We start from the raw sequence: 16485 nt of genomic DNA on the forward strand, positions 1-16485 counted from the left end.
AATATAATGTTCTTATAAATGTAATATTTTTTAGTAATTGTATTATTTTAGGTATTAGCGTTATTGTAATTGTTTTTTAGTATAGTTTGTAAATTTCAATTTGTGTATTTACATTTGTTTTACATTTAATTGCTAATATATAATTTAGTAGTTCATTGTTGGTTTTGAAAGGGAATAGAGTGCATAATTGTTTTAATCATACATTTTTGTTTTTTATTCTAAATCATTTTTTATGTTAAGTACCTTTTTAATTGGTAAATAAATATGTGAATTATTTACTGGAATGATAATTTTTTTATTATTTAATTATGTCTTGTGATATGAAACTTTAATTTTCTATAGTTTAATTACTAATTCATAATTTCGTAGTGGATTGTTAGGTTTGTAGGAGAATTGGCTGGGAAGTTCTTTTTATTATAATCTTTTAATTTATGTTTATTGTGATTTTAATTGCACTTGTTAATTAATTATCTAGACTTGATTTTAATTACTATTTTATTTTTATTTTTATTTAATTTGGGAAGGTTTTTTGATTTTGTTTGGCTAGTAGGTAGAGAAGTGTATTTATGTTAAATTTACGTATTTTGTTTTAGATTTGTTAAATTTGATAGATTATTGAGGTATTGTTAAATTTTATTTTTTTGATTAAATGTAATATTATTTATTTATAATGCATATATTTTGGATTTTAAGCATATTGTAATATTTTTATGCTGTGAGATGTTTAAATGTTTCTTAAAAAATTATTTGAATGGTTAAATAACCCTTCCAAAGTCCAACACGTTCCCTACTGCTGCTTACATTGGAGTGGGAATAGTAAATGTAACCCCACCAAACTCTAACACTTTCCCTACTGTTGCCTAAATTGTAGTGGGAATAGTAGTGCATCTCATCCAAAGGTCAAATACTTTCTCTACTGTTGTTTAGATTGGAGTGGAAAGATTAAATAATGAAAACCCCTCAATGTCCACCACTTTCCCTACTGCTGTTTAGATTGAAGTGGAAATGGTAAACCTACCACCTCCAAATTCCAACACTTTTCTTAGTGTTGCTTCCTTTGGAGTGGAAACACTAAGGGGGATATTCACAAGGACTTATCTCCTATTTATCCCCACCTCAACGCAACAACAGTGGATATAGATTTAACACCCCATTCACAAGCTGGTGCAAACTGCAGACATCACCAGTATTCCCGCGATAACTGCCCCAAAATTTATCGCCACGGTGGACACCACCAACTAACCCTAATGAGATGCAGAGTAGGCGCTCCAGTGCAAAAACATTAGAAAAAACCACAACACCATTTTCACAACGAACTGCCAGACCTGCGAAGCGAACCAAAAACAGGCGATAAGCCGCAGTAGCACCAGGGATTTAACACCTGCCTTTTGCTGGTGTTAAGCAGGACGACTACCTGCAGCATAAAAGGGAGCCCAGCCAAGAGCCACACCTGAAGACCCACAGTCATGCAAATCACAACACTGCCAATGGGCACGCTGCACAAATACATTCAACATGACACACAACATGCCAACCGACCAGACACGAGAACACGAATGCAATGGGAATCCGACCTTGCCATGCCCACAACCCAGCCTCGGCATGGCACCACAGACACACAATAACAGGATGTGAGGAGAGGCATGGAGCAGGCATGTGCGAGAGCGGAACGTGACTAAGGAATGTGAACCTACCCAATGCCAGATGCGGCGTGGTGTTGCTGGACAGACCACAGAGTGCAAACCACGGAAATGGCCATGTGGAGATCAACTGCTGGTGCATGGAGTGCAGTGGCCAGCAGACGCTACCATGTCCCCACAGGCTGTGGTGCAGAACGTGGAAATGTCGCACGTTACATCCCCCCTGCATGCGTGTGCATAGTGGGTTGGACCTGTGTATGCCAGGCCTGCATAGGGGTGTGAACAAAAAGCATGTCGCACTGGTCGTCGTTCTCATTCGGAATGGACAACGCCTGCTACGAGTCCTGCGCTGAGCCCAGCAGGGCCTGTGTCCCTGTGCGCCTGCTGCACCCAGGGCCGCTGGTCCCCAGAGCCGTCATGCCTGCCCCAGCGCACCAAAGAGGCTCTGCTCACCTGCCTACACTGGCATGTGTCAAAGAGGGCCAACCACGTGTTGGTGCAAGCTCCAAGCACCAGTCCCGCGACCTATGCATCCTCAGCAGACCATCACTGGCCCCTCCAATGCTGGCCCACATTACTCTTTTCTCATTTACATACTCAACCGGCGTCCTCTTCAGCCCAGTAGGTCCCACTTTTGGAACTGTGTCCTGAGTCCTGAATGGCAGTGACCCCAAGGCCATGGCAGCGGCCACAGCCCCAGACCCCCTTCGCTCAGTGTGGCATAATTCCATATGGCAGGCCTGTGACACGTGGTGCCACCAACCCTGATCAACGCAAGCCGGCGACACGTGGTGCCACTAACCCTGTTCAACGCAAGCCAGCGGCACGTGGTGCCACTAACCCTGTTCAACGCAAGAAGGAGACACATGGTGCCACTAACCATGTTCAACGCAAGCCTGCGACAAATCTATGATGTTATTCCGCAGCCTTTTTTCCCGCAAGGAATCACAACGCGGTTGTTACAACGACCGATTCCGCATACCATTACTCCGCAAGTCGGAACAACGACTTGCGGAGGGGGGGAGCTGGATGTTGGAATAGTATAATTTATTATTCCAACTCCAGTCTGTGCGGACACTAGGGAAGGTCTTGGATTTTAAATCCAACACCACCGCCTCTCAAGTCGTTGTTCCGACTTGCAGAGTAATGGTATGCGTAATCACAACGCGGTCGTTCTAACGACCGTGTTGTGATTCCCTGCATTGAAAAAGTTTTAGGGTAAACGTTGTTTACCGCCTGCGACACATGGATGAGGGCTCAGGCCTACCCTGTGGACCAGTAGGTCCCACATCCAGCACCTGCTTGTGAATCATGAATGGCAGAGTCCACACCAGTGAACGCACAGTGAGGAGTAAGAGGAAGATGTGGCTAAGTCCGGACGAAAGCCGGATCAGAGTCACGGAGGTGATCGAACACAATCAACAACTGACCTGGTGACATCAACCCTGTTCACCACAAGTCCGTGTCCCTTGGTGCCACCGAACCTGAACCACGCAGGCCGGTGGGGCCATCCAACCTGAGCAGGCGACACTCGGCAAATGGCCCGTGCTGACCGCTGCATCAGGCCTACACTGCGGTCAGGTAGGTCACACATGTGGAACTGTGTCTTGGGTGATATGTGGAGGAGTCCACACCATTGGACACGCCTCATCGCAGGCGGCATCCCCTAACGGCACTGGTGACACTAACTCTGTGCGCAATGAGTCATGGGCACTATCTGGTTGGACCTTGGTGACAACTGAGTCTAGAGGCTGGTGGTTTCCTGCATCTTTATCTGGCTGGACTGGACTTGGTGTCCGACATGTGTCTGTTGCATTCTTCTCCACCATAGTGACTGTTTCAGCGTGGTCCTGCCCTCTGCAACATGCCCTGGGGGCACACCTTCCACTGTCCACCGAGACACTCCGCGACAAGCCCCTTTGCTATCTACAAAAACCTGCTCTACACTCGTGACCCTGCCCCAGTGCACCGCAAGTCAACGGCCAGTGGCGTTAGTCCCGTGCAGGATGCTGTGCATCCAGGGCCACTAACCCTTTGCCGCACAAGTCATGGGGCCTTTATGGTTGAATGGTTGTGTTCTTTACACTGTACACTGTTGTCTATTTCTGACTGCATCAGGCAGCCCTTGACGGCTGGTGTGCACACCCCCCACACACATCCAACACAGGTGTCACTCGGTATGTGTGCCTGCTAATAAATGTGGCCATGCACACGTGCCTGTAGCCAGTCACACCATCTGAGCAAGTGTGTCCGTGTGGTCATTGTGTCAGCCTGATGGGCACGGGCCCTGCAACATCAGAGTGTGTCTTCAGTGGACATCACCATGTCACCTCAGCGTTGGAAGTGACCCTGGACATGTAGCCTCACACGCATCCCCCTGCATGCACAAGCGGCGTGTGCTGGTCCGGCATACGTCAGGGCAGCGCAGCGGTGTGCTGATTCGGCAGGGGGAGCGGAGCAGTGTGTGGCTCGGACCTGGCCTTGGGCAGGAAGTGCGGTAAGTGTGTGTCTGTGTTGGGGTGTTGTCACCACCAGGGCCGCAGTAGTCGATGTTGCAATGTAGCATGCACCAAGAGGGTGGGTCCACACGTACGGAAACATGTAGTAGCGCAAGACTGCCCACGGGGCAACTACTGTTCTTTGGACTTACCTGACTCCACCTGCCCCGCTTGCTTCTTGGGTCCGCGTTAGCTGCTCGTCTCCCTCCTGCCGCCGCCATCCCAACGCGGCCGTTGTTAGGAGGGGGACTACATCCCCCAGCACCCCCAGCGGCGGAAGAGGAAGCCGCTCCCATCAGTCTCGCGCCTGGAGGCGCATAAAGATCAGCAGGACAACCGCCTCGCGGGGACCGCGCGCGGGCGAAGCCCGGGCCAAGGGCGGGCCCATTTGAGCCCATTCGAGACTGTTAGAGGCTGGGCTGGGCCCACCTTTGTGCAGGTATTTGCCGTGAGCATGTAATTGGATTGCCGTGTAGTTCCTGTCCTATCGGTGATACACCTACCTCGCTAAATTGGGTGTTTGACTGTCGTATTCTGTTCTGTTGTAAATTTGTCCTGGTTGTGTAACCCCTTTCCATTATGAACTTGAGGGATGGTAGATCTACAAAATGCGGGAGGGAGTGTCACTGGGACTTTAAACAATTTTATAGTTAGGGCTGCTTCCCTATTAGAACGGGAAATAATTCTTACCGAGAGGCGACTGTCTCTGGATCCCCAAGGGACCAGGAGATCGTCTCTGGGCCCTCTAGCATCTGTCACTACTCCTGTTAGGATGCCTGTTATTAACGATGACCTTGCTATGTCTCTTCAAGGAGCCAGCGCTCCTCCCACGCTGCTACCTCCTTGTTCTGGTATGGGTGACGCCGATAATGTTCTAATTCAAGTTCCCTTTCCCCTACTAATCCCGACACAATACCAGCTCAAATGTTGCCTCCGAGATCGAAGACGGTCAATAAACTTATGCTACACTCTTTAAGTAAGGAATCCGTCCCCCCCAAAAGGAAGAGAGGCGGTAAGCTTCGACCAGAAAAACCTGCCAAAATGCCAAGGCCTGCAAAAATTGTTGATGCTACTAATTTACCATCACCTCTGGTTATAAATAGACCACATATGACTAACATTGATTTGGATCCTCCCCAGTTGAGTTCTACCCCGCCTAGTGGCTCTGACGAGTTTCTCCTGTTGAAATTAAAAGATATGTTAACTCTTATGCTCAATCCGGTGCTTGACAAATTGGCGCAGATTGAGCGGAAAGTTCTGCTCTGTGATCAATGTGCCAAGGTCAAGTTAGCCTCTGGAGTGGTCAAATCCGTGGCCATACAAACCACTGTAGTGGCTCCTTCTGTCTCTAATTCTTGTTTACTTAGTGAACCAGCCTTGTCTAATCCCTGTGCTCCGCTTCCTCCTATCGCTCCCACAACCACGAATCTCATGGCTGAGGGTCCTAATATGTGTATTCCAACACACTGTACCTTAAATAAGGGTTTGGAACTCGCTGATATGTCCGGGGAATCAGCGCTGTGTATTTCCAGTCTCCCTCCCAAAATTGTGGAAGTTTGTCCAAGAGGGCTTAACATCGACTTAGAGACCAGGCATACCCGGATGTTGGGAAATAGTGTTCATACAAATCTGTCTAAAAACCTGGGCCAAGTTAGATCGGGTGCCGGGTGGGTCCCGGGAACACTCGACCTACCCCCGGCAGCAGCCCCGTTGGTGGTAATATTAAAACAAGTGCCGCCATTGCAAGAGGGACAGAACGAATCAACCGAACAATTGATGCTGAAAGTAATGCATTGGCTCAATACCAAAATGAAAAGTAGAGTCAGCCCGGAGTGGGACATTAATGGGTACCTTATAATGGCAAGGCGTTGTTCATGGCTGGGCTCGGCAGTAAAAACAGAGAGTGGAGACTGCGTTGTGGTCAACTTTAATAATCCTGCAGTTGTAAGCATGATATTGGATTACTTAAGCCCAAACACAGGGGGATGTTACCCATCTAACATCTTGGTCTGCCACCTAAGTGCATTTTACAACCCCCCTAGCAACTCCTTGTCATGCCGTGGAAGGCAGGGTGGTTTACTCAGAGACAGAGGGGTGTATCAAGACGGATTTCAGGGGGCCTCTACTTCAAACAGATTTGCTCCGTTATCAGGGCTTGAAGAGTGTGATTGACTTCTGCAGAAGGGGAGGGGTGATGAGAAGTCTATTCAGCCTCTCTCTATCTTGGAAGCTCCCTCCGAGAGTCCGGCTGCTGAAAATAACCCCTGTAGTGCTACCCCTGTAGATGTGAGAGTTGTCACACCGGGGTCACTTTGTTCATTCACATCTAGTACACTTAAAGTACTTTCATGGAACATAGCGGGTTTAGGGTCCAAAGTCGCATCAGAGGATTGGTCATCATTTATAGAAGAGGCGGACATCATAATGTTACAAGAAACTTGGGCTAGGGAAACATAATTTAGACCAGGCTTCCTGTCCTTTGGGAAGCAGGCAATTCCTCCACCTAGGAATAGGGGAAGATCTATGGGAGGCCTCTTAATCTTGGTTCGCCAACGGGCTGATATTTCAGTCAAGGAGTTAGTAACGGAGGATCCGGATATTCTTGCTCTTTCCATCTCAATTGGTAATGCCCATAAGTGCACTTTAGTGAATGTATATGCCAGAGGTCAGGCGGGTGGAAGAATATCTCGCACAGTGGTTGCTCTTGACATGTTCTTACAGTCCCTAAATAATTCTAGCAACCTAATTATTGCCGGTGACTTCAATTGTACCTTTGAACCCCTCGGGTTCGAAGATGGTAATTTTTCGTGTGACGAGGATACGGCTTTGGGTATCCCGTCTTTGTCATTAGATCAGATCAAATCATGGACGCAAGCTGCACTTCAACTAAAGGCACTTACTATGGGATTCGGGCTTAGGGCAGTTAACGGAAGGTCCAAATCAGACCTCCATGGTAAATCCACATATAATATGGGTTCCAAGCATAGCAGGATTGATTACTTTATCCTAAGTGTTGAACTATGGCCCAAATTGATCGACATGGAGGTGTGTTCTAGGACAGAGAGTGATCATGACCCTCTTCTAGCACAGTTGAACATCTCCACCAATGTGAGTGTACATATTGAGAGAGATGATATTACGCCCTCTATTTCACTCTCTAATAATTGTCGTAGAGTTAAGTGGGACCAGATTATAAGCAATGAAGTAAGTTGCTCTTTGATTAGGCAAATCTTACTAGATACCCTAGCTGCTGCTACTCGGTTAAATTCTAATACCATAGGAAGTGATGCTTATGGATTAACATCACTCCACCTAGAGATGGTTAAGAAGATGAGACCAATTCTTTATAAACCGGGTCAAATTCACAAAAGCACTAACAATATTAAACTTAAGTCGGCCAAATGGTATAATGATGACTGCAGGAGGGCTTTTAAAGCTCTTTCTTGCTCAATGAAAATGGGGTCAATTCCAGATATAAGGGAATGTCGAGCGGCATAAAAGCAAATCCAATACTCAGCTAAATGGATGTTTGATGAGTCAAGATGGAGAGACTTACTGGTATCTTGTAGGGATAGGAATTGGAGTAAATTTTGGCATCAAATTAAATGGGGAAGTGGTATCGACATTTCAAAACCGGTAAACCATGTTCCTCCAGAAGATTGGGTCATCTTTTTCGAAACCCAGTTTGCCAGTTCTAACACTCCGATCCCGTCTTCCCTCTCATTTGATCCTTGTGTGGAGTCTTTATCTTTTTCTTATACAGAGGTGGAACACGCACTGAATGGTTTGCCAGCCGGGAAAGCACCCGGTCCGGACGGGCGCCCTTCCGATATATTTAAATTTGAACGTGAAAACTGGGTCAAAGACATTCAACTCCTGATCAATGGTATTGCAGGAGGTGCCCCTATACCCGATTCATGGTTAGGGGCTGTAATTATACCAATTTACAAGAAAGGTGACCGGGCCCTTCCATCTAATTATAGGCCCATCAGCCTGATTGATACTTCCCAGAAGCTGGTGGCTAAAATGGTACTTAATCGGGTGTTGGAGTGGATAGATGAATATGGAATACTATCCAACTTTCAGGCGGGTTTTCGGAGCCATATCAGCACTATTGATCAGGTTTTTAGATTTATGATGTTGTACTGGAACACAGTAGTGCTGGGTGGAGGTGCCCTATATGCAGCCTTTGTGGACCTTAAATCCGCATTTGACCTCGTCCCAAGTAACAAGCTTTGGGACTCTTTGGAAAGGGCTGGATGCCCCAAGGGATTTTATCATTTATTGTTAGGCTCCATGAAAATAACACTGCTTGTGTGAGATGGGGAGGGCAAGGGGAGACAACTAATAGTTTTAAAGTCGATAAAGGTGTGCGCCAGGGGTGCGTTTTAGCACCCACTTTATTCTCCCTTTTTATCAACAATGTTGTTTCCTATTTCACTGATTTTCCTACTGATGCCCCCACACTTGATGGATTAAGAATTCCGATTTTAATGTTTGCAGATGATACCCTTTTATTGTCTAAAACTAAACCCGGCCTTCAACGTGCTTTGGATCGCTTCCAACTCTTCTGTAGTGATAATGAGCTGGAGGTCAATGTCGGGAAGACAAAATTTATGGTTCTTCACAAGAAGAAAAAAATCAGTACTGTACTTAGAATGAATAATGCTCTTATTGAGCAAACTGATTTTTTTGCATATTTAGGGGTGACCCTGGGGCGGAGACTAAATTGGAACCACCAGTTGGATCTCCTAGTTATCAAACATAACCAACTGGCGGGAGCTCTTTTAAAAGAACATAGATCCTCCCTAACCAAACCAATAGCTCCAGTAATGAAGCTGTATCAAGGGAAGGTTAGAGCGTCTATTCTTTATGGTGCGGAACTCTGGGGTTTCGAAAACTTGCTTCCGCTGGTACTGGCCCAAAACAAGTTTTTGCGATCTCTCACTGGTTTACCCCAATCTACACCCTTAAAACCATTGTTGCAGGATTTGGGGTGCGTATCCTTTGAAGAGGTAGCTGGGTTTAGACCATTGGCATATTGGAGACGCCTGTGGACAACCCCTGAGTTAGCTCCTTATGCTTTGGCCCTTAAATATCTTATAGGGGTGGACAAGTGCCGTCAAATTTCTTGGTTACATAACATTAAAGTAGCTCTTAAGGCTCTGAACCTAGGCCATCTTTGGTCAGATCCAGAAGGCTCTCCTTTTCCGTCCAAGAGTGAACTTAAGAGATTGTATGCCGAGATGCTTCTACTTAGGTCCCCTGCCAAGTTCCCTAGGGATTCATTATCCGATCTTTTTATGGACCATAAGGTCGATTATTCATTGGAACCCTATTGGGACACTATCATTGGAACCATTGACAGGAAGTTGTACCACCAATATAGAGTGGGTTGTTTGCCCCTAAAATCTTTTACTAAAAAATGGGGAAACAACCAGGCTCCAAATGCAGATTCCTCCTGTCATTGTTGTCAGGGGTCAACTGAAACCATTTCACATGTCTTAATTGTATGTCCCGCATATAGAGCTCCTCGTATGAAATGGATCAAGCCACTGTGTAAACTGTTAGGCATAAGCTCAGCGCAAACAGCTCTGCGTATCCTTAAGTGTGATACCAAGGAGGTGATTGTGGTTGCCATGGCAAAGTTCTGGTCCACGTGCTGGGCCATAAGGAGGAACCATCTAGATCATCTGCAATAGTAACAGTTATTTTTTGGGTTTTGATACTTTTATTGTTAATCTTGATTTATTGAAATCATTCTAGTCTTGGTGTATTTAATGTCTTTTTATCTAATTTATTGATGTGGCTTATATATTGTGATGCTGTGTCTTTTATGATTTTTAATCGAATAAAGACTTAATGAATGACTTCCCACTGTCTTGGCACATGCATGCCAAGTGTTATGTGTATCAGTCCTGCGGATGCATGAGTCAGTTGCCTGGCCTCATTCCCAGCATGATCCCAGCTCGCCATGGGCTGTACACCTGTATCTGCCATGTCTGGACCATTGGCCTGCACTCACTTGGCTGCCCACCCTCAGAGGCCAGCATCACGGTGTTGTTGGCATGCTGCTGGATAAGCGCAGACAGGCATTACAATGGTGTGCTGTGGAAGCGCACGTGATGCAACCGCGCAGCGCACACAGGTGTGGGGGCTCGTGGGAGGGAGGGGCAGCTGTGTGGCAACGTAACACACAGTGAGGCCGCTCATGTGCAACGTGCCGGGCATATCATCCATGAGTCCCAGGGTCACAGACATACCATCACACCCACTACAGGCCTCTGTACCTCTCCTGTTGGCCTGCAGATGGTGAAGTTCCTGTAGGGATGAATGGTCCTTTGTCTGAAGTATCAGACGGTAGCATATCTGCAGCTCCGAGCAGAGACTTGCTTTTGGCAAGCACCCCCTGACAGATACAATAGCATTTGCTTCCAACTCCCAAACTACGCACTGCCTGCCGTAAGACCAATGTATACACATCCTACATGCAGAAGTCCTTGGTCATAGTTAGCGTGCATGAAATGGCCTTCACACGTACTCCCACCCCACCCCAGGTCTGCACCCGTTGCACACAGACACTGCTCATTGCACTGAGCTGTGCCATTTAATCCACAGGACTAACGCTGGGCAAGCCAGTCCCACTTCAAGCAGAGCCACTGACGCAATGGAAGGCCATCCCGGACACATGCTCGACTCCAGTCACGTGGACCTGCACCGTGCACGTCTGCTGCATGTACTGGGGGCACTGCTGTTGGCAGTGTTGCGGATCAGTTACCGGCTGAGCTTCTGCCTTTCGGACGTCACCTGCGTTCAGCCTGTGTTGCATTGTCGCTCATGCATATTCGAGTGGTCCATGGATGTCTGCCTCACCAACGTAACGGTAGCTGACCTGGATTGCGACGTGTGTGTGCGCCCCCTGTTGGACCACGACCAGGAGTGTCACCGTGATGCCCATTTATGGCATGCATGGATGTTTGGCATGCAGGTTGGAAACTGGACCTGGGAGTTTCCACAAGCCCTAGTGTGCAGTGAGCACATTGAGCCACTATCCTTTTGGGCTATGGTGCACATTGGGTCCAGTGGTTGGGGTCAGCACATCTGTCCGGGTCAGCTGATGGATTACGTTGACAACATGTCAGGTGTGGTGGACGACGATCGCTCAGTGGAGATGTTGCCCAACGCAGCTGCACTCGCGTTCATGGACGAGTGACAAGGTACCTGGCAACATACACACCGCCCAGCCATAGGCTCTTCACAACCCCCTGTAAAGGCCGTGAAGCAAAGACAGGAGAGCAATTGCATGCTGCCATTACTAATTTTACTTACAGTACCCCCGAAAGAAATCAGCAGCATTAGAGGTGACCAACAATTCCAGGACAACTTCACCAACTGAGAGTGGTACCAAACTGCAGCCCCGGTCTTTTTTTTTATACTGTACCTGTGACACACGGGCCATTTCCGATAACTGGATAGCCTATCCGTTTCCCGTATTCCAAGGGTCTCGCTTTGAATCCTCTTTTGAACAACATCAAATACCATTTTTTTTCAACCACACGACCATGGCAACAGGAGAGAAGAAACCTGAAACAGAAGCAATAAAAACAAAATCGACACCTTCCTCTTCATCCAATCAAAGCAAGCCTGCACCTGTAAAGTCTAATTATGCTTTGAAGGACACACCAAACCAGAATCCTCTGTCAAATTCAGTCCAAACGGAGAATGGTTAGCAAGTTCATCTGCTGAGAAGCTTATCAAAATTTGGGGGGCATTTGAAGGGAAATTTGAGAATACTATATCTGGTCATAAATTGGGAAATCTCTTATTTTGCTTGGTCATCTGATTCCAAACTTCTTTAGTCTGCTTCTGATGCCAAAACGCTAAAGATCTGGGACGTCAGTTTGGGAAAATGCTTAAAGACCCTGAAGGGTCACAGTAACTATGTTTACTGCTGCAACTTCAACCCCCATTCTAACCTCATTGTGTCAGGATAGTTTGATGAAAGTGCTAGAATTTGGTATGTGAAGACTGGAAAGTGCCTTAAGACCCTGCCTGCACACTCCAAGCCAGTGTCAGCTGTCCATTTTAATCGCGATGGCTCCTTAATTGTTTCAAGTAGCTATGATGGTCTTTGCCAAATTTGGGACAATGCGTCCGGCCAGTGCTTAAAAACGTTGATTGGTGATGACAACCCTCCAGTGTCTTTTGTGAAATTCTCTCCAAACGGCAAATATATTCCAGCAGCAACATTAGACAATACTTTAAAACTTAGGGACTACAGCAAAGGAAACTGCCTGAAAACCTACACTTGTCACAAGAACGAAAAATATTGCATATTTGCTAACTTCTCTGTAACTGGTGGCAAGTGGATTGTTTCTGGTTCAGAAGACAAGTTGGTTTACATCTGGAACCTCCAGACTAAGGAAATTGTACAGAAGCTATAGGGGCATACAGATGTTGTAATCTCAACTGCATGTCACCCAACAGAAAACATAATTGCATCAGCCGCTCTGCTGAACGACTAAACCATCAAGCTATGGAAAAGTGACTGCTAAAATACTTCACAAACTACTTTTGGAGAACTGCAACTGATGGAAGATAACCTGTTGTGCAAAAGACGCCTTGTACAAAATCTGAAGGTTTTTCAGGTGCACTTTTGATCTGAAATTGAGCAAAGCTTGAGAAAATAAAATAAATATTCGAAGGACGTCTGGGAGAGTCTTTAGAACATCTTAATGGGTGAAGCTCAGACCTGAAGATATGAGCCGCCTTCATTTTCTTCCTCCCAGTTTTCAAACTGTAGAAGTGTTTGAGGAAATGGTGATATTGTGGGTGCGCTTACTGTACTCTGAATGGAATCACAACCTGCAGATGAAGTTTCCATGGCTTGCATCAGTTACATTGACAGTCGACTACCCTCTCAACTTTGGGGTAGGTATGAACCCTTTTGTGAGGATGAATCTAAAGTCAACTGTGGAATTAGACATGGACACTCTAAAAAAAGACTGTTTACCATGTTGTGATATCGGAGTAGTCCAACGAATATCAGGAAATGAGTACTTGTTCAACATAGTTTGATCTTGTAAGAAGATCAATTGAACGCCATGTCCTGGCGGTTTTTACTTTTGCTTTCTTTTTGTGACCAAATAAAACCAATAATGTAATTTCAGTCTTCAATCAGTGCAAAACTGCCTTCCAGTTAAGATCTGCATTTTACCTGTCTGTATATTGCTTACATTTATTGCCGTGTGTGCATATAGATGCAGTCCTAAAACATTTTACATTAAACAATACCCGCTTTGTTAAAACAAAATCCTAGATAAGCTTCCTATTCTATTAGAGAAGCATCTATCACAATTGCTTGGGTTGGTAGGCCTTGGTAAACGGGAATTCCCTTTAAGAGATTGTGTCTCTTGCACCATCCCTTGAGGAGTTGTTTAACTGGAATTGTAAGATTCACATTGTCTTCCAAAATGTATTTTTATTAGGAGCAGTTGTCCTCCAGGCACTGTTGCACGGCCTCATGTGGAGAAACGCATTGGGGTCTAGGAAGGTACATGATGTCTTGGACCCCGGTAACAATAAAATCTAATGTGCTGCTGGTTGTGGTGTTTGCAGCAACCAGAGACATTTCTGAAAAATGGCTCGTATCCTTTCCCCCAATGTGGCTTGTACAACTAAATGACAAGGAACGAAACATAAGGCTTGAGTGGCATGGAACGGGAAGATGACCTCAGTTTGCTATAATATGCACTTTTACATGCTGATACACATTAGCACTTCAATGGACACGTGTTTTTTTAGCTACAACACAAATGCACATTGAATAACTAGAGTCTTATGTCCTGATGGTGGTCTGTAAGTCCCAGCAGCAAGTAACCACACTTAGATGCTGTGACAAACCTCCATGACAGTAGGGTCTGTAGATTCATAAGCACACGCTGATTGACTGGTTGGAGACTACTTGGCCTTCCCGTACTACCTCAACAAAGTCCTGTCTCCTGTTTTCTGGCATTTTATCAGCAAAAGAGCATTGAGCGATTCCCATACAGCTCTGTCGTATCACCCCAACAAAGCAGATGTGCTAGCTGTTTAAAAAACTGCAGAGTCAAAAACCTCATCTATCCTCTTACTTTCTCTCTTTGGTAGCACTGAGGCTTCTGGAGCAAAAGTCTCTCTTTCTTACAGATTAGCCTATTACCGAGTCTGACCTAGGTTTTTATCTTAAATAGATTGGATGCTGCTCTGAGGGCCTGTATTTTTAGGTTGAGCTTTTGAGACCTCTTGTATATACTTTAGTATATACTTATTATATACTTATATGTGTATGTACTTTGTGGGCTCTGGAGATCAGACCTAGGACTTGTCTACTTCTGCTTAGAGACTTTTTTTCTGTTCAACTGCCTGTATTTAACTGAAAAGGTCAGTAAAACACTCAAATTGCTGTCTGCTGAGGGACTTTTTTTTTCTGCAAGTGCCTCTATTTTACTTTCTTGATAGAAAATCACCAGCAGAGATCAGTAAAATACCAGAATCAATTTAGCATGCTCTAGATTCCAGTCCATAGAAATTGTCTTCCACGAGCACCCGTAGACAATAATATTTTTTTCAAATCTTGTATTTTCAGTGATATGACCACCAAAGCCCCCGATTTTATATTAAAAACAGAGCTTTGGACTATACCATTTCCCGCTGAAAGGCAATATTTCTCTCCATGTGTTCCCATACCTGGCATGTCACGCAGTTTGGTGCTTACTTTCCCTCCATGTTAAAGAACAGTAGATGTTTCAGCACCCAGGCTAATGTGCTGCATAGCTAAATACATATAAGGTTCTAAAGGCGAGACCGATTGCATTGCAAATGCTTGTTAATCCTGTCGGAGCTTATGTATCTAGCTCTACAATATAACACGATTCCAATCTTCTCAATTTCTTTTGTCTATCACCTCCTCTTATCAAAGGGGGGATAGAGTCAATGACGAAATATGTCAGGCCTTGTTCGTTCTTATTATGGAATTTCTCAAAATGGCGCGCTACTGGACATGTTTTTTCGCCATTTTTAATTGCTCTGAGGTGCTGTAGCACCCTTTTGTGGACAAGCAAAATAGTACTCCCGACATACTTAAGTTTACATTGGCATTCAAGCACATAGATCGCATATTCGGTCTTACAATCATAATATCCCTTGATTTTTCTTTGCTTTTGAGATAACCCTGGGATATATGTGCTAGTATTAGTACCATGCATACAGGCCTTGCATTTCATGCATGTAATTAAGCCTTCCTTCCGTTGCAATCATGTGACTTTAGATTTAACCATGTTGGATTTTGGTACCATACTGCTAACCAGCATAAGTTTGAATGATTTTGTCTTACGAATGTCACTAAAGGTCTTCTTGGCACTAATTTTCCCAAAATAGGATCCTGACGGATTAAGTGCCAATGTTTGGTTAAGATATTTCTGACCTGCCCATGCTTGTTGTTATATGTTGTTATCATTCTGCACTCATTTTGAGGAGTCTCATCTAACTTAACATGCTCAGTCAAACTCTGTTTGAACAGTATTTCCTCTCTTGTCTTTTTCCTGACTTTATGGATTACTGATTGTATACATCCATCACCATAACCTCTAGATCTAAAACGTGCTTGTAAAGTTGATAGTTCACTCTCAAAGACTGCTGGCTCACTACAGTTTCGCATGGTACGTAGGCATTCACCGTAAGGTATACTCCTAACTAAATTGTTGAGATGGAAGCTAGTTGCATGTAGCAATGTGTTGCCTGCAGTAGATTTCCGATAAAGCTTAGTCTCAAGCTTCCCTTTACTTATGTATACTGTTAAATCTAGAAAGTTGATTGACTTGTCACTGATGGTACTGGTGAATTTCAGATTGAGGTTATTCAACTGATGATCTTTTATAAACTGCTGAGCTGTTTCAATGGTTCCCCTCCATACAATAAAACGACTCCAGTGAAGAATGTTATTTTGTCATACTTCATGGTACTGCTCCCAGACCACCTGCTCCTCCCACCAGCCCATATGCAAATGGGGGCGAAGCAGGTGCCCATCGCAGTCCCGCAGGTTTGGTAAGAAATGTTTTATGGCATTAAGACCGTCTTTGTGTCTAATGCTCGTATTAAGCGTTGTCACATCAATAGTAACTAATAAAATGTCTTGCTCCCAAGGTAGATCATAAATACCTTTCAGAAAATCACCTGTGTCACGTGTATATGAAGGTAATAGCTTCACCAAAGGCCACAAAAAAGAATCAAGGAATTTAGATGTATTTTCTAAAGCACTGCCTATAGCAGAAGTAATCGGCCGACCATGCGGGTTATCAACATCTTTG

At 45.1% G+C, this 16485-nt stretch overlaps 1 pseudogene; it reads left to right on the plus strand.

Moving 5' to 3' along the window:
* Window positions 1–11700: 11700 nt before the first annotated feature.
* LOC146805337 (WD repeat-containing protein 5 pseudogene) lies at window positions 11701–12693 on the plus strand (annotated as a pseudogene).
* Window positions 12694–16485: the final 3792 nt, after the last annotated feature.

This window comes from Triturus cristatus, chromosome 8, assembly GCF_964204655.1.
Source record: "Triturus cristatus chromosome 8, aTriCri1.1, whole genome shotgun sequence".
NCBI lineage: Eukaryota > Metazoa > Chordata > Amphibia > Caudata > Salamandridae > Triturus > Triturus cristatus.